The sequence below is a fragment of the Cyprinus carpio genome, chromosome A17 (genome assembly GCF_018340385.1).
Source record: "Cyprinus carpio isolate SPL01 chromosome A17, ASM1834038v1, whole genome shotgun sequence".
In the NCBI taxonomy this organism is placed as follows: Eukaryota; Metazoa; Chordata; class Actinopteri; order Cypriniformes; family Cyprinidae; genus Cyprinus; species Cyprinus carpio.
Window position 1 is genome coordinate 17,540,853 of NC_056588.1, and position 20,067 is coordinate 17,560,919.

At 38.1% G+C, this 20,067-nt stretch overlaps 1 long non-coding RNA gene across 1 annotated transcript; it reads left to right on the forward strand.

Annotated features, from left to right (window-relative positions):
- Window positions 1-873: 873 nt before the first annotated feature.
- LOC109113405 lies at window positions 874-4,693 on the forward strand. Its single transcript, XR_002021744.2, has 4 exons — window positions 874-1,031; window positions 2,932-2,989; window positions 3,611-3,767; window positions 3,850-4,693. It is a non-coding gene; the product is annotated as an uncharacterized LOC109113405 (long non-coding RNA).
- The last annotated feature ends 15,374 nt before the right edge of the window (window positions 4,694-20,067 follow it).

Below are 20,067 nucleotides of genomic sequence, written 5' to 3' on the forward strand. Positions count from 1 at the left end.
TGAAGATTAATAGAAATATTGTGGCAAATTATTTAAAATGCCAACATCACCTTGGTATTACCCGCATGGCTACAATTTCAGGTTATGGTTCAGGTTATGGATTTGCCAGAATTGTTTGTTGTATTGGTTATGTTGTTTCTGACCAAACAAAAAATGCATTAAAGCTACAAATTTTTGAATGAAAGTACTGTCAAGTTTCCCCTCAATATTATTGGTTATACATTTTTTTTAAGTGAAAAAGTCTGTGTAGTCTTTATATCAAATACAAAAGTTGCAATTAAAATATCAAATGTTATTTTCATAGCTTTGATAGTGTAGCTGTGCAGCTATTGTTCTGAAGTTCATTGTAATGTCAGCGTTTTGCACACCTGTCTCTTTGGTGTGCTATATACAGTAGATTATTGTTGAAGTTATAAATTTTAAATGATTTTCATAGTGCTGTTGGACAACACTTTTCTGTTCCCTAGAAATGTAATGTTCCTATTTGTAAGCGGTGCATTGCATGTGTGTTCTTCTATTGTAATCACATGTCATAATACAGATCAGGCCATATCAACAGATGTACAGTGGTAATGGAGATGGTCTTCGATGTTATGTCTGTTTATAAAGCCGTGCATTCAGGAAATGGTAATGTGATATGTGGAAGGAAGGCAATAAGTGTTGTCATTTTAGTTTTAAAAGTGTGATTTAAGCAAATAACACCCTCCGTCTCACACTTACACACACATTTTTTTCAGTTCATTAAAACAGTGATAGTTTGACATATAGATTCTCAATGTTAAAAGTCATGAAAGTGATCTTTCTCATGCAAGCAGAATCTCAACGACTAGGAGAAGATGGCCTGGCTGATGACCGAAGTGTGGGAGTGTCAGTTAGTTGGATATTAGCATATTTTCTATATGAGATATGTGTGTTTATTTCCTTTTATATTTGAGGGTTAGGTGTCCAGAGGTGGTGTCTGAAACCTGTAGTGGACATTATGGCTGTGTCCGAAAACTGGGAAAAGCAGTCTTTGGAGGACACATTTCAAGGTAGGAAGGCACGAAGGCAATGTCAGCTTCACTTCATTGGGAAAGGAGTTTTTTGGGGGAAAATTTTAAGGTTGGGAGGGAAGGAGGGCAATGTCAGCTTCACTTCATGTCATTTGAAAAGCTGCATTTGGTGTTCAGTTTTGTGTGTAAATGTATGTTTCTGGACCAACTTTTTGCACTTTTGATGTTATTTCTAGAGACAAATCAGTATTATATTATTTAAATATTCACTTGTTATCACCAAAGCTCAATCTATTTTGTTGCTCTGTAAATCATTAAATCGTTACGCTTGCCTCAGAAGCATGTCCAAATTCACTTTTAGTGAGGTGCCTTGTGCACAAATTGCTGCCTTTAGAAGTATTGCCTGAAAAGGCAGCGAGGGAGTCAGCAAGCAATGTCAGCTTCACTTCATGTCAGCAGCCTATGTTTTCGGTTTCAGCCTATGTGCTCGTTTGATCCCATAATGCACCACCTCACTTTGAGAAAGGGACACCACTTGTAGGGACTTTCCCGAACAAAAGTGAACAACTAAATCCACCTTGATAGCACACATACATCACGAAGATATCAGTTTGACATCTGCATTTACATCAGCAAGACATTTTTTAGAGAGTTTGCTCATCTGCAATACATCTATAGGAAGTTTCCAATCAGTTATCAAAGCTTGTTTGGAAAGATTTCTTTAAGATGTGATTTAGGAGTATGTAAATCTGACATCTTAGAGATGTCTATCAGACGTGATCCTTTCAGATGAGGTGATCTTAAACTACATCTTGCAGACGGTACGTTTAGGATGTATGTGCTATCTGGGCAGTGGCGTTGAAAGTCCCATATGCAAAAACATTTGTACGGGCCCCCCAAACATTATAGATTAATGTGGGCTCCAATGCTCCTCGTTGTCTTTTCTGAGGTAAATAACATTACATGACTGTTTATGGTATAAATAAATGCTTGGAATTAATATTTAACGTTTTCAAGTCTATTCATTATTTGTAGCATGCCAACTACCCAATAATTGCAATAAGCATATTTTGTTATTTTAATATAACACAAATTGTAGCCTTTAAATTCTGTAAATTCTGTATGACGAAATACAAACAATAAATGTGTTTTCCCGCTCTTTAATGTGGCATGAAATCACTGTATTCACCTCAGTTCAAGTGGCATGTGCAGCAATTTATTTATATATTTATTTTTGAGTAGGTGGAATTTTCACATAAATAATTAATGTATTTATTTAATTATTCATGCTATCTAAAAACTTTAATCTGGTAATTTTGACTCTATTCTAAAAATACTATGGCACTAAAACAGCACCATATGCAAACAAACAAAAGAAAGAAAAAGAAAAACCTACTCACTCATTTTAGTTGTAATTAATTTAATTAAATTCGCGGGGCCTTTCTTTCGGCAAATTCAACCACAAAGTCAGTGTTTAATTTAAGGCTTTGCATGTTCTCAGTGGAATTGTGCAATTGTTGCTGAAGCTATGTGATGCAGTTGTGATACAGTCTTTTCAACTAGCTAGGTACCAACCTCACACAGGTTTTTTTTATTACTATTATTATTTTATTTGGTTGTGGCAATGCAGTGTTTGCACTTAGTTTAAAAAAAATGACAGTTCTACAGCAGCAATATACAAAAGCACACAAGAAATTACAGAGCCCTGCACATGACATGCAGACAAAAAACAAAACAATATATTGTGGCCACGAATTAAGAATTTGTTCCCACGTTTTAATTAAAAGGCCCACATACAGACACTTCTCAAATCTGATAAAAAATAAAAAAATAAAAACTCAATATATGTTATATGCGGTTGAACTATTATCAACGTTGTTTTACACTTAAGTTAAACGCAGTTTAAATTATAAATGTAATGCTATCTTTTGACCACTAGGTGGCGTTGTATCACCACTACAGAACCCGGATTTGGAACCTTTACCAACAAGTTGAAGGTAACTTGCTTTTGCTAACAAATCACACTTACAACAGCTATTAGGAATGTAAAATAATTATAAATTATTATGGGACCTCCTTTAAGTTTTTCAGTTTCCAGCATTTTGTAATACCAAGTTATCACAGTTGTATAGTGGCCACCATAAATGTAGGTTACCACAGTACATTTTGTTATTTTTCGTATAATATGATGTCTTTGGCCTATGTGAGCTGTGCATGTGTTTCTGTGTCAGACTGGTCCACACCTCATATCCTCATCAGCTTGTGTCCTACAATGGTTGGAATCTGGAGTTCATTCTATGAACATGATATTTTTCGCCCATTTATCTAGTTTTGCTATATCTATATATAAATTAATATATACAATTTAACCAGCTCATGTAGTTTCAGACATACACATTTAATTGCATTTTGTCCCTCAATCCTATGCATTTTAATCCTTGTCACCATATATCATTAAAAGGCTTTTCAACCTATGTGCTATCTTTCTTGTCTCCAGTTTCCTGGCCTTTTTGTGGATTCTTTCAAAAACCCCTTGCGGCTATCTAGGGCAATTATGCGTCACCTCAGATCCTTCAATTGCAATTTGCTAACTCTTCTCTCATCGCCTTTGTTTGCAGTGACAGCACGCCTGAGCTCACCTGACTATGGTGGGTGTAGTCTGCTAAGATGCCACTGCACCTATAAAAAACACCTAGACTCCGCCTCCAGCAGCAACACAACCAATCATCTGTCAACACTCCATATATGGAAAGGTCCTAACCCTTTAAAAAGCAGGTGAAGCATAAATAGCTTTTATTTTCTCTCGATGTGAGTCTCTCTGTCTGATTTCTGTGCTGTTTTTCTGAATTCATTCCAGCTTAATGAAGCAGTAAAGCGGCTCACAATCGGAGACTCCAGCTCAAACTGCTCCAGGACTAACAGCCCAGGAGGGGTTTGGTTAAATGAAGTGTCTTGCATGGGAACTGAGCCTGTGGGGAGGGGTACCACTACAATATTCTTTATGCATATCAGTAATCAAAGCTGTCAAAGAGCAGTGGAGCAGACGATGGCTTCATGCTGCATTAGAGGGGTGTGTCGAAAGTAGCCCATGCTGAATAGATCTGAGTGTCAGGGCTCAGATCCATTCATAAAGCAGGTTAGAAATGGAGAAAGAGCCCATATAAAACATAGAATGGGAGGAAACCTGCTTTACAACTGCGTTCATGTCATGTGGGGTATTGCAGACAGATGTAGAATGGTTGTGACTGAAGAAAAACTGACTTCCCTTTATTTAAAGCATTTTAACTGCAGGTTAGTAAGAGCAACTAGATGTTCTTGTCTTAGTGTTACAGAATGGAACAGCTTTGAATTTTTTTTGTATTTTTTAAAGTCCTGACACATGCTACACTGTGATAGTAATGGTACAAGGTTATAAACTGGGCAGTCTATAATTAATTATACACAAAATGTTATTGAGAATAATATATGTGATCTCATAAATCATATCTCCAGAAATGTCCATTGAATATTAACCAAAATATATTAATTATAATTTTTGGTTTTAGTTAAAAGGGGTAGTGTACCTAAAAATTATAATCCTGTCATGATTTACTCACTATCATGTCATTCCGAAACTTCTTCTCTGAAATATCACAGAGGATATTTTGATAAAAATGTCTGCAATTTTATTTATTTATTTATTTATTTTTTAATTTGCAGTGTTGGTTGGACTTTTAAAACATTTCAGAATTATTATTTTATTTATTTATTTATTTATTATTATTATTATTATTTTTAAATGTATGTATCCTCTCTATGCAACATAGGTTTGAAGGCATAGTGGAAACATTATGCTATGGTTTGCAACATGGAAAATTTGCAAAAAAGTGTAATTTATAATCTGGGGTTATTCTCTTCCATATTTTACACTGTTCATACCAACACAATCACATGAGAAAGTTTTATTTAGTAGGGAATTTGAGAATTTTTTACTCATTTTACATTTTAGCGATTTGATGGTCAATTTGTATGAATTCATACAATTTGATTTGTATGAAAATGCGTGATTTTTTTTTTCAAAATAAACTAAGCATGAGGTCCACCCTTAACCATAAGTAAGGCATAAGCAGATAAAAAAAAAAAAAATATGAATGAGATTAAATAAATTCAAATTCGCCACCAATTCGCCAAACCGTGAGATAGTTACAAATTGCCTGTGAGAGTATGTTACTTCATATTGGGTTAGTATTTCTCAGTGTACTCATTCTCATTCAGTTCTCTGGAGCAGGGCTTAATAACTCATGGTTAAATGTTACTTAACTCAGTGGGTAAATGTGGCCTTAACCTTGGGTTTCAAAACAAGATGGTATCTAAGGTCTGCATGTAGTGTAAAATATTTGTTTTCTTACTGACTCCTTCAGTTTTTTTCTCCACACGAAGCCTGGTAGCTAGAAATTGTTCGCTAATAACCTAATTTTCAAAAGCCAAAACAAACAGCCACCTGACTGCCAAAGACTGTACTTTGTGGCTGCTTATGGCAGTTTTATAAAAACGGTGGACAGCTGTATCTCTCACTCTGGCTCCTTGTTGCCGTTATGTAAACGGCCATTGCTTATCTCCCACTCAGCTTTGCATAACGTTACACAGAGGTTTCCCACACTGCTTTGCATTTTTACCAGGGTATTTGAGCAGCAGGCTTTTCTGTTTTCTTTTTCTTTTTGGAGATAAGAGCAATAACTCTCTCCTAGTTTTTCTTTCTGCTTTATGTATCTTCTGTTATATTTTTTTTTTGATTGTTTTTGGTTCTTGATTGTTTGTATTCATTGTAGAAGTTGAAGAGTGTTCTTAGTGGTCTGTCACATCTCAGAGTGACTGTTATAGAGATGTAGCTCCACTGCTTCTGTGTGTCACATGATAGATGAGGATGGGGAAGAGGATGGATGGAAACCTTGTTTTATCTCTCCACGGTGTGATTTAAAGGAGGTGGACTCCGCTATCTTGTGAAACATCCCCAGTGTTCATGACACATTTAAAAGAATAGTTCGTCAAAATGAAAAGCCATTATCATAATCTGCTATTAACCGTAGCAACCACTTAAAGTCAGTGAGGTTACCTTGAAAACCGGACCAGTCTGATTTGTGAGCAAATCAAATTTTGTGAACTGGATCAACTGATTCACCAAAACTCTGACTCAGAAGAATAATTAATTTACAAATTCAACAAATACTTCAAGTGAACATGCCAATGAAAGCAAAAAAAAAAAAAAAATGTGCACATCTTCTCAATCCTATTTTTGTTTTTTTTTTGTTTTTTTTTTTTGTATTCTAAGAATGAAAGAAAATCATATTTAGTATTTTGGTTCATTTCTCTCTTCCTAACTCTTTTCATTTCAGAATTCAAAGACTTTTCCAGACTTTTTTAAATCCAAAACTTGTAAACCACACTAAAGCTCTCCAGGTACTGTGCAGAAAGTGTGAATTATGGTAATGGCTCCTGGCAGGGAGGAAAATAAGTCCAGTTATTAAAATGAATAGCTGCCGCTCATCCTGCGGTCTGGACCCCAGGCAGGGGTGGGGAGCCAGGCCTCTCAACTTTCTTCCATCTCATACCTACACCTCCATCACTGTTGTGTGTGTCTTCCCATTACATGTCAAACCCTTTCTCTCCAGACTTTTCCGTAGTTGGTTTGGCTCGGCACGATGGCATAGTTAGGAGGTATGCCAGGCAATTGATGGCCACAGAGTCCTTGGCCCCATTCTAACATCCCTAACAAGCTCCTTAAGGCTGCTAACGACTTAGTTTGTTCCTGAAGAACAAATCCACCCCCAACTTTGGCCTTTGAAGTGGGAATATGAGTATTAGATTCAACCCGACGTCATAGAACCCAAAAGTAAATCTTGCCTCAATAGGCTTAATCTTTGTTTTTGTCTCCATTTTCCGAAACATTTCTCCAAGTCTCTCAAAGTTCCTAATGACAGATTCAAGCCATAATACATTGATCCTAACCCTTTAAGTTGAGCAACTGTGCATGTAAGAGCAGGTAACAGATAGTCAAAAGGTCATGTAGAAAAGATCAGTGTACAACTTATTTTTCCCATATATCCATAGGTCATTTATTAAGGGAACTGCAGGAAGTTGTTAGTTTTCGTTCGGTTCAGTGGAACCAGATAAATATATTACTATAATAAAGATAAAGGTATCGGTTATATCATTAATGAACTATGGATGGGCGTCTACTTCAAAGCAGCTGCTGGCTGTACAAACTTTATGATTAGTAACCAAGTTTTAAGTGTAATGGGTGTGTGTGGTTTTAGAGCATCCAAACCAGCCCTTGACGAGAAATGATTTTCAAGGACTTTAAAGCATTAACTAACATTGGCTGAAGTGATTATTTACTAAAATGTGTGACTGTGTATCAACCATCGCTTGATTTCATTACAGTGGTCTGATCTTGATTTAACACAGATCTTAGTGTACGAGAATGCAGAGCTAGGTGGCAGGCGACAATAAAGCCTGGGGACAGAGTTACGGTGTAGTGGTCTTGGCTGGGGTGTTTGGTGTAAGAGCACACCGCTGAGGTGTACAATACTGTGGGAACCGTGTTATTGCAGGTGTGTGTGTGTGTGTGTGTGCATATTACATCTGATTTTGAAATATGTGAGACATTTCACTACCTCTGTTTTTTCAACTGCTCGGTCTGTGTTAAAGTGGCCATTTGAGGCTTTAAAAAAAGCAGTGAAATTTCCGTTCCTCACACTAGAGCCGCTGAGAGAGCGAGAGAGAGAAAATGTTTCAGAGTATGTCGAGCTGAGAAATAGATGAGGTTTATTTTAAGAAATGTTTGCTGGATGACTGACTGGAGAGGTGCATTATGGACTCTAAAGGTGGGGTCACCTGTGATCTAATCTCCAAGTCATGTGTGTTTGTGTATAAACACTGTCTTTGTCTTTAAGGGTTAATGGGTGTTAATAAAAGTTCATACCTCTTGAACCATACGTGCACAGAGGTTGACCAACTGTTCAGCTAGTTTTAGACCGTATTTATTTGAATTATTTCGTAGCAATGCTTCAATGAGCTTCTTTTAAAGCAAAGTTGGTACAGCCACACACGTGCAGACAGACGTCTTTGGCTATTGCATTGTGATTCGAGCGCTTTGTGCCACATACACAGGTTGCGTTCATGTCACTTTGGAATTCTGAGAAAATATTGAAGGACGTAGAAAGCATACCAAGTATTCATTTCACTGCTCAAGTTACCACAGTTTTGGTTGATTAAATGTGACATCACAGTGGTCAGGTAGCAGAAGTCTCTCTCAAAATTGAGTTTCCAACCTTTAATTACAAAGTTGACACAGGCGCAAATGGGTTTTTACAAGTCAGAAACTTTTAATTACAGTAATTCCAACATGATGTGAACGCATCATTACTACTGATTATACTACGGGGCCGTTGAATGCTTGAACCTGATTGGCTGACGAGCGTTCTGAGGTGTGCAATTATTTTCAGGGAATCGCACAGTGAACATAGTTCCAGGCAGTTCTCTTGACCGCATTACAGTTCCATATCACTTCGCATAGTAAAACTTCAATAATGGAAATAAGCATACAGTACCTATACAGCACACAGGACTAACAAAAACAACTTGACACGATTTTCCGAAAGTAAATACACATGACATTTCTCACTAGCGAGGTAATAACAGCGCTGTTTAGAGACGCTGCTGCAGAACACTGTTAAGGGATGCACAGAGGCAGCCTAATTTACACAAGCTCTCTCTCTCTCTCTCTGTCTTTCTCTTTCTCTGTGTGTCTCTGTCTCTCTTGCTCTCTTTCTATAACTCAGCCCTCATTAAAACTGAACCAGCAAAGAATGCATCACTGCGGAAAGCTATCAACGGCTGCAAAAAACAAAACCGGGCAAAGCCTATTAAATATCCGTTGACCAGCTTTTGAAAATGGCGGCGCATTGACCACCTCAGGTGTGCATTATTTTTCTAATAATTCAACGGCCCGGAGTCAATTATTCCTTACTTACTCAGCTAGTCATTCAGGCAAACCACCAACTAGTTGATTTAAAAAATCTGTCATTTTGTACGTCCCTGCAATAAAATACAACATAAAGCTATTATTTACAAATCCTCTCTACTCATAGAGAGGGATTAGTCTTCATACACTGTTGTACAACTTGTTGGATTTCTTGTGGTCTAGGTGGTTTTCCTCTCTGAACATAGTAGTCCCAGCGGGCTCATTGACTCTCCGTGGACCTGTAAAACGCACTGGAGCCACAGGAGCTCAAGCGAGAGGCTCATTTGGATTTCTATAAAAAGTTTCAGATTGTAAAAAGCATGATTTAGTTTGATAAAAAAAAGTTAATGCTTGCATTTGGCATGTTGTTTTTGGACCAGAAGCGAGTTTGAGTTTGGTTCAACGCTGACTGTTTTCCCTCAGGACAGGGTCTTTCTTGCTGTAACGTTTTCTTTGAGCAGCTTCTTGTTCATCATCATCTCTTTTATCTAATGCATTTTAACTGCTAGCCACAGTTTCTTGCACACTTTTGGTTTTTGGTATCAGTAAGACTCAGTTACCTCTTCATTTATACCAAACACTGATCATCAAAGTTTTTAAAGTGGCCATTATCATGATTATTCCCTTTTGAACTCAAAATAGTCATCATGAGTGGAAAAACACCCAAAGTTATTTATTTAATAAATTTAACAAACATTATTTTAAAAGAAAGCCACGTTTATAAATTTAATCCATATTAAACAAAATGCACTGTATTAAAAAACAAACAAACAAACACATACATTGTAAAAATGGTTAAGAAGACAAAATTGAATGTTTGCACACCAATGTTTATGTGTAAAATCATATATATGTAGGCCTTTATGTGTGTGTGTGTGTGTGTGTGTGTGTGTGCGCGTGCACATGTGACTGATGAGGTTTTGATTTCTTACACGTGAATGAACCACAGCTGTCGATAGGTTCTGAACAGTTTTATTAAAGTGACACAATTAACCCAAGTATAATTATGACTATAACAGAAATCTTGTTTTGTTTTTGTAACTAGGGCTCTGAAACAGGCCTCTATGTTTGCCTGCCAATGGTTGAGAGGCTTAACAGCCAATGAGGTGCTTTCCAGTGTGATTTGATTGGCTGACAGCTCGTCACCAGACAGAGGTAGCAAAGCCCAACTACAGTATGTTATGGTGTAACAATGGGAAAACTCTTTACAGACGGCTCATGCTCACTGTTTTTTGGCCTTTTATTTTGTCATTGATGAATTGACTTGTAAACACACACACACACACACACACACACACACACACACACACACACACACACACACACACACCAACTGACATCTTATGATTAAGCTTGCTACACCACCTCATTCATGTTTGTTCTTGCTTTTTTGAGATGTCAATCATCTTTTCTCACCCCGACGAGAATGAAAGGAAACTAGGCAGGGCAAAGAGCTACAGTATATACATGAAAAATCATTTTCTTAATCAGAATTGTGTCATGTTTTCCATACTAAACATCCATAAAACAAAATAAATAAAAGGTGTAGAATAATTTTTAGAAGATTTTTAAAATAATTTTTAATTATTAGTGAAGTTTATGCTCAAAATAAAAATAAATAAATAAAAATAATAGGGTAAAAAAAAAAAAGAGAGAAAGGTACTGGAGAGGTGCATTATGGACTCTAAAGCTGGGGTCACCTGATAATACTAATAAAGAAAAATATTTTTACTGGTCTTAATGCTGTGTGTGATTTTTTTTTTTGTGTGAACAGAAGAAGGGGAAAGGGGTAAGTGTGAATATGAAAAGTTTTAAAGAGATCAATGAGACAACAACCAAACTACAACAAAAATGTTTTAGACAAATGTAGCTACACGCTAAAGCAGCTAGCTCTAAGAATTAGGCCTGACTCTACGCTAGCCTAGTATGTGAACAGCAAAGCCTGTAGCTGCTTAAGCTTGATTTCACATGTCACTGTCTTTCAAAATGTGTCTCTGTGTAACCACAAGGAGCGCTATAGTTGACATTAGCATATTTCGTCTTTTTTAATGTCAACTGTCATGTCAGAGCAACCTTTCAAAAAATCTTGCTGAGCAAGTAAGTTATGTTATGGACACCTATCTGCTAGCACAGACATTTAGAGAAACTTTATTGGTGGTCATATGTTTGCACTTAAGAAGATAGCGGGTTGATGCTCTTGACAGTGGCACTGAGGGTGGGTGGCTTGTTCTTCCCGTGGGACCCTGTAACAGATCTGAGAATGGCTGCTGTGATCCAACCCACAGCAGCTTGAGCAGCGTGCGACCGACATATTCTCGGTGATACACACAGACGCACACATGCTGTATCGGGTCACCTCTACATTCGGCCCGCCTGGTCATCACATTTGATGTGGGCTCCTCAGTTTTCCTTAGCGTCTGTTCTTCCTGCGATCTTCACATTCCTCAGCCACATAACAGACCACCCGGTTTTCAGATTGCTCAGGTCTGCGTATCTCTACCGTGTCTTTCCCTCGACCCCCCGCCCCCAACCCTCAGGCCCATCTGGATTCACGGTAACCTGCCCGCTCGCACAGTCTGCATCGTGTTCAAAGTTTATGTGACCAGACTAACACTAGACATTGAATCTGTCCTATCTAATATCTACGGTCTGCACAACGAGGGTCTGTCGCCTCTATTAAAAGGGATCAAGACCTTTTCAGTTCTGTTTGGGGTTTTTAGGGTCAGATTTGAGATGTTTGTTTCTGTGGTCAGCGTAGCAAAAGCGGCTGCGATGATGAATCATCAAATTTTTTATAAGGTTTGTAGGAACGCAACTGCAAAAGATAAAGATGCGCACATCATTTTGTAACAAGCAAATCCAAACAATGTCATTCTCGAGCCAAAAGCATTTTGATAACTTGATAATCTCTTTAACAAAATGTCTTCAGTTTTGGTGCTTGAGATGTTTTCGTAGTCTCAACTTTGACTCAAGCCAGAGTTTATTTCCTTGTATTGTGGACCAGCGATCTCATCCAAATGGATGAAAAACATCTAGTACACTCTCAAAAGTTACATGTATACATAACATGACTCTAAATTTTCTGTATTTAGATCAACAGTGTCCAGGAGATTCCAGGAGGCCTGTGTTTTGTTACTTAGCATTCATAAGGACGCTGTTTCCTTTTACACAAAGCAGAGTAGCTGAGCTGTATATGGGAGAATTTATGGATGTCTGGAGCAGGTGTGAGATCAGAGGAGTTGTAATGAGGGTGGTATAACCATTCCCGTGTTTGGTCAGATAAGACTGTGGCCATTATCTCATCTGTGCGCCCTTTCAACATGACTGAAGTATAACTCGCTTTTGCGTAGGTCTGGTGATTACATAGTATAGTGAAATGTGAGGTCAGATCTTCATTGGTTAAGTAGGATTTGTGGTTAAGTAACTCGAAAGTTTCAGACCGTACGTCAGCCTGGTGTACATGCTGGATCATTGCACAGTGTTTGTCCCTGTCGCTTTCTTTCGCCAGCCTTGTGTGTTTTGTTGTGGCTGTTTGCCTGACACAAACTTTGTCTCAGTTCTGAGCACTTGATGAGTCACCACACCTGAATGGGACGTACTCCGAGCACGCTGGGAAAAACAAATCACAGCAGTGCCTCTCACTTCCTTTTCAGGTAGTGTTCTCTTCTACCTATTGTTCTCTTGCCAATCAGGCCATCACACCAGTAAGCACAAGCCTTCTTCAAACCACTGGGGAATCTCCAGTCAATTCTTTACAGCTCATCCATTATTTTGTCAGAACGACTCGATGATTGACAAGTGAACAAGCCAGAATGTTTGCTTGTAACAAAGGCTTTTTTCCACTATGCTTGCCAGTGATACTGTTTCTTTATGAAAGCAAGAAAAAGATTTGGAATCTTTATATGTTCAAAGGTCTTTACTCAACAGTTTCATGCTGAAGTGCATGTAAAACTTGGTGTGAGATCTGTCTTTAACTGAACGTAATTTGGAACTTTAAAATATTTTACAATAAGATTACCTTCAGCGGCTGCACAGAACTGGCTGTAGAGATTTACGAGCTGAAATGAGATCCAGGGCCTGGATTCAGTCCATACTGCATACTGTTCTTAAAAACAGCATCCCATACTCAATGCAGTATTGCACTGAATACATTGTTGTTCTAATAGAGAGAAAAGAAATTGACACAAAACAAATTTTTGACACTTATAGGTCAACTACTTATAGGTTTATTCATATTCACATTGGTATGCAGCTCCCATAGTGATTACCATCTCATGACAATGGAGTGCCGGGGAATGCCCGCTATCAGACAACTCAGGAAGTCAATGAAATAAGTGCCAAAACGTAAAGTCCACATGCTCTTGAAAAACAAATTGGCCAGATATTCCCGTACGCCTTCTGTTTTGTAAAAAGCTGAAGTGGAAGTTTGAAGATACACTGCAGAGAATCCTGCTCTTCACAAATATTTGTATTGTCTTTTCCAGTTAAAATATCAGAAACTCCTCGTTCCTTAATCCTTGAAATAATATACATTGATTTGAGAAGCATCAGTGCATAAGGTTTTAAGTTTTCAGAGAATGGCTCTTTAATACATTAAAACAATATACTGTAGTAAATATAGTAAAACATAGTAAATATAGTTAAAAAGTATAGTTTATTTTCAGGATAATTTTAGTCTAAAATTGTATGTTAGCATGTGATTTCAATATTTTACCATATTTTATACTCCCAAATTTCAGATTGCAGTTTTATAATATATAGGCTTGAAGCTTTACAGCTCGGGGAAAATTCCAAGTTTTGCATTGATGCCAAATCAAGGTAAAATACAGACTGCACTGTATTACTCTCGCCCATATCTTTACAACAATTCTGATATAGCTGAGATTATTGCCCCCTTTATGCTCTGGAAAACTAAATGAGGATGTGTAGTATTAAATAGGGTGTGGTTCACGTTTGTGGTTTCAGGTTCGCTTAGATTCCCCCATTCACCTTCAGGGAAAAAGAAAGATGGTTAGATACTGAGAAAAGCAGTGCAAATGACAAAACCATGCAAACAAATGCAATCCATTTATTATCTAACGTTCTGGACGCACTATGTGTCCTCTACCTGTCTCATTGAGATATTTCATGGCCTGTGTGAAGAGCTGTAAAATGTGGAAAAAGTCATTCATCACAGTTTTGAGAGAACTTTGTATCATAAGTGACAAATTATTGTCATGGGCTGTGTTCAAATTGAGATAGTGTGAGAGATATAAAAGTGTTTTAAATTAATGATGTCTAAGAGACTGAAAGGGTTTAGCTGTAGAAAAGAAAGCTTGTAAACAAAGCTAGTAGCAGCTGGTCCAGCAGGGGGCAACATGACAGTTCCCTGAGGAGAATTAAGGGGGATATCTCTCTTTGTAAACCATGAAGTGAGGTATATAGAGCTTTTAAGTCTTACATTTTCATGTTCATGATCTTAAATTTTGTAGATTTTATGTCTTATATGCCAAACTCACTTTCAACATGCACATACAGTTTCTAAATGTAAATTCCCCTTTAAAATATAAACATCTTGACCTATAATAGACAACATGCTTCTCACATATTTAGCATCATGATTTATTTTATTTATTACAAAATGAGTGTGTCTGCGAAATCAAGTTGTTGTTTTTTTTGAGTAGTTTTTTTAAATATTTTTTTGTGAATCTTATATTTTTAAGTGTTTTTGTGTTTTTTTACTTTGGTGGAACACAAAATAAGGTATTTTGAATAATGTTCTGGTTGCTCTTTCCCATGTAATTACAGTAATGGTGTTCTTTTTGAAGTTTTAAAAACTTTTTGAAAACTTTAGTCCCCATTTGATCTTAAATGTGATCCATACAACTTCAAGGTTTTTGCATTTTATTTATTTATTTAAATTTGAATTGAAATCCTTCCCTCCAGTGATTTGTTATCCACTATGACCAGATCATTGAGTCAGTTTGTCATCAAGATCGGCATGATCCCTGTACAAATCAATCAGGCTGCTTTTGTGAACTATCAGCAAACTAGAGCACTGAAAAGATCAGACAACAGAGGATAAGTAATTCTCAAGTTTATTTTTCTCCTAAAATCTCATGAGAGTCTCCTATAGCTAAACTGACACCGATTTCTTGACATGTTAGAACACCAGAATCTGAGGAAGTGAAACCCGAAACTCCAAAAAACTGTCATTTTCAGCATGTGAATCACATGTTGTGAGCACACATTCAGTCTGCTGAGGTTTGTCCGGTATCAGAGGGAGTGTTTGTGTGTGTGGTGAGTGGGTGGTTTGGCTGTCTGGCTGAACATGGAAGTTGATCGCTCTGGTGGGGACCTCCAATCACTCCCCTGATATGGTGAAAAGTGCAGTTCTGCAGAAATACATTCCAGCTCGGAGCGAGAGCAGTGCGGGTTCCACGACTATCAGATTCTCCTGCACGCCTGTGGCTTTGGCCCAGCGGAGCCGCAGTGAGCAGAGAGAGTTAAAAAGTATACATCAGTCGTTCTGAATTGGCCAGACCAGACACAAATTTGGACTCTTGTTGAAAATGAACAGTTCTGCCAATGCCAAGATGAAAGCGGGTGATGAGCGAGAAGTCCAGTTCTAGCACTTCACTATGTGTGCGTCTTTGTGTGTGTGTCATGTGGCGTAGGTGTTTTGGGCCCTGTCTGCATGTCCGTTCTCTTGATGCAGTCCAAACAGATGGATCAGCTTAAATTAACCTCTGCTCACTCACGTGTATGTGTGCAGAGAACAAAAGCTGCTACAAAACCTGAAAAGTCTGGAAAATGTTGATCTCTGTTTTATGTAATAATGATATCTAGAACATATATATATATATAGATATCTAGAATAAAATCTAGAAAAAAATAGAGGTTATGTAATTGACACAATTTTTAAAATCAAATCTTTGTGTACATTGTGTATTTTTATTCTTATTAGGCCATTTGTTTACTGCGACAGTTTGTAAATTGAGTTTGTTCATGAAGTCGCCAGTAGTTGCCAGTACTTCTGGAGGAATATTGTTTAGTCTGACAAGATGAAACATTTTAAACAGAGTCCAAATCATATTCGGCCCTGGTATGACTCTCTGTTAGAAATGAATTATTTTTTGATTGTTGCAAACAATGAAAAGGTGCCTTTAGAGTAGTGTTTGTTAGCTTAGCAACATGCTAACATCATTTCCATTGAATTTGCTGCTTTAGAAGGAAGCTGCAGGCAGTAGACAGCAAGGCACAGCTTGCTAGGTTTTGGAACAGAGCTAAAGAGAGTGCGTATGTGGAACAACAAAGCAGTGAAGGAGGCAGAGTGCATATTTGGACTACTAATAAGGACACCCACATGGCAAAAAAGCCCCTTGTAGCATCACGGCTATGCTAAATCACCTTTGATGTTTCTAAACGATGTCACCAGCAAATGTGCTAATTTATACTAATCACCTAAGTTTATGCTACAAATAGCATCAATACATTGTTTAGGTATTTTCTATAAGAAATCCCAGCCACAGCACAGGTTGAATCTATCAGGCTCATGTTTCCAGGGGCAAACGTCTATCAGACTGGGAGGCGGAGCTTCACTTGGGTTTTTTTTTTTACCTTTGGCTGAACGCTGGAATTCTTTGTGTAGGACTTTGAGTTGCCAAGAGAAAGGGAGGGTGAGTTAAGCAGAGGAGATGTATGTGGGTTTGAAGAAGTCAGAAGGGGGCTTTCTCTCCCTCGCTATCTTTCTTGACGTGGGCCCTCATTGCTTTTTGCCTTCTCCCTTGCAAATGAAAAGATAACACTGATTTTTGTCACTCCCCTTTGTTATTCTCAGTGAAACAGGCTCTGTCCATGCCAAATCAGATATGGAGCATTGCCTGTTTACTTATTGACTCGGTTTTGCATCCACATGACCATGAGTGCCTTTGTTGGTGTTTGTATTTTTTGGCCGCTTGTGACCCGTAGACAAACAGAGCGACTTGCCGTGAGATGGGCCACAGGAGGAGCAGATGTTGCATTAAAACACTCTCACTTCCTTTTATCAATTGCACTGCCCTCTATCCACTTCTTCTTTCCCTTCTTCTTTTTATACTCCTCTATAATGATGAATATGTGTTTTGAATGCTGTGAGGGTGATGTTTTATATTGCTTACGTTAAATTTAGCTTATTAGTCAAATCATAGTTAAAAGAGTTTTATATTTTTCTCTTCCACATGTCTAAACCAAGCTGGTTTCAGATGAGATACTGTAAAAAAAATTCAGAACTCACACCTGATTCACGTGACCATTAGGGGATTTTGATATGAGTTCTATATTAAGTGATGTATCGTTCTACTGTACGCATTTGACAGTGGCCAGGCTGTTTTGATATGTGTGGGTGTTTGGGTGTTGCAGAGGAAGTGATTATTTTTATGTCTGAATACAGATATGAGTAGTTTCATGCGCAGACAAGCGTGAATTTTGCTTTTGTTTGTTTTATGTTTCAGCTGAACTGAAACTCAGATGAAAGTGTTTTTATTTCATTCTGATTGTCAAAAAGGGTTTCTTTGCTGAAAATACATGCAAATACAGCATGTGAAAAACTATTGGCAGAACGTCCAGCATGTTGAATGTTTGCACGTGTCTGTGTGTGCATACGCACGCAGCGTATAATCGAATCTCTCCACAATATGATCTAACACACCTGTTAGTGTGTGTGTTCTTTGAAATCCAAGACTTTGGATCTGTCATGTAAAAACAATGTTTTTCTCTTTTCCCATCTGGCTTCGCATAATGGGAAAGAAACATGGGGCGCAATGTCCTGATGTCCTGTATCCAATCCAGTACTCTCATTTTACTGTAATTAGATGATTTGATTAATATATGCTTTATTAGAAGACCCATATGGAATTTGCAGAGAAGCCCCAGAACTCCCCAGAAAGCTGCTAATCAGAACAAACGTCATTTGAAAAGTTTTTGTGCGTGTTGTTTTTTTTTTTTTTTTTTAACAAGTTGGCTCATTTGATTATGCTTTGTGCAAAATATATCCATATTTGTACCAAACTGATTATTAGAAATCTCTCTTTTTACTTATTGCTATGTTTTGATGATGTATATTTAATTGTGTGCTTGTTTCCCCTATTTTTACATTCTTATTATCTTTGTCATCATTTAATGCTCACTTAAAGTTAATCTTTAAAAACACTAACAATTTAATAACACGGTTAAATATTATCTTTATCAAATCTTAAATTAATATCCATTTTCATACTGTAGATTATAATGTTTTAATGCCTAAATTCACTTGCAGCCTTGGTTTTAGTGATTTATTTTTATTTATTTAGACAATATTTAAGTTCATTTTTGGATTTGGCCAAAATTTTCATACTTTTATATTTCATTTTACCATTTTAAAATCCATTCTGCAGTTGTTCCCCTCAAAAATGCTGTTCCAGCCCATCCAATTTGGCTGGTTAAAATGTAATCCATCAACGCCACTCCATGTGGTACCTGAGACAACACAAGGGAATTGTGGGAATTAGGAGGATGACCACATGTGTGACGGACAGAAATTAGACGTTTTTAATAATCTGCTTCATTCAGACGGCGCGAATGATCCTAAAAGTTCCATTACCCAACTGATTTGTTAAATCTACGGGGTGTGAGATCAAACACATGGAAAATGAAGTGTCTGGTAAATCCAGCAGTAGAGGGACGTATGTGCTTAGATGAATTAGGATGGAAATGATCTCACAGATCTATAGCACCTTTCTGCTATTTTTATTTCAATTCTTTTGAACATCTGTGAGACACATGTATCAGCTGCGGCTGAATCATTTTTACGTTCACAACAGGTTTGACCTTTCCATGTCCAGACTGGCCAAAATCAGTGCATGATGAGCCTGAACATAAACCTCATGTACTTGGGCCTTAACATTTTAAATTGGACTTTATGGGGTAAATCAATCATAGGTACAATAAAACTGCCAAACACAGCTTGTTTTCATACCAAACCACAACAATGGCAACATATGGCTAGCAAACATGTTCGTTACTCACTCACCATCATTTCAAAGACATCTCGGGATTGCAAAAGACGAGACCATTATCAGCATGTCACGTAACTTCCTGTTCCTTTGTGTCCTCCCATTCTGCAGGACAAGAAGTGGATGGTATCTTCTTTCTATCCTCAGTCATCTCCTCATTTATTTTCCTTTCCTCATGCTCCGAAGCTTCAACGGGAGCTTTGCAGTGACCTACTTTCATGAAAACTCAATAGCAGGGCCTGGGCCAAGCGCTGTTGTGTGCCAGTGGTTTCGCCTAGAAAGACAGGTCTGAGGTCTAGCCATGCCATGGTGCATGAGAATGGGGGAGATCTCTCGTAAACCCCTGAGCCAGGGAACATGTCGCAGTCTGCCTGCCGTCACTGAGACCGGAGCCCCTTGTAGAGGTAGCCATGTCGGTGCTGAGCCTTGTGGTCGTTAAACAGATTTATGGCACCCGGTAAAGTTAATATGTATGAACGAGTGGGAAAATCAGTAGTGTAAATTACAGGATGTCTTATATTGGGCTCTTAATGCAGTTTTTAATGTGCCTAGTTCCCCAACACCCCCCAAAGCCACCTCTCCCTTTTCTCCATTTATCATTTTCTCTGTAGTCTGGTTCACCAGCTTCCAACACCCTTATGCACAAACCTGCAAAATGGAAAACCTGCATCATTACTGCGCTCGCGCCCCATCTAGAGTGCTTTACTGCTACCTTAGATCCACAGGCTCAAACACGGTCATCTGCATATATTTTTTTTTGGTCCATGGGACCTGTACAGTTCCCAACTCTCGCAGCTGCGCTTCCCATAGCCTTGACGTTGGCGTGTTTGGTTGGTTTGGTGGGACATGGAAGAGTGTGGACAGGTTGCAGTGTTTTTTGGTGGGTCACCCTAATGAGCAGCTCTTCCACTGAACCAGGTTTATGGGGCGGCTGCCAGCATCATTAAGAGAGCCTCGTAATTGCCCTTTCCAGCCAAAACCCAAAGCTGAAACATCTGCTGGCCCCCATCCTCCTCTCCCGATTTCCTCTCCTATTCTTCATTTCCTGCCCTGCACCATGTAC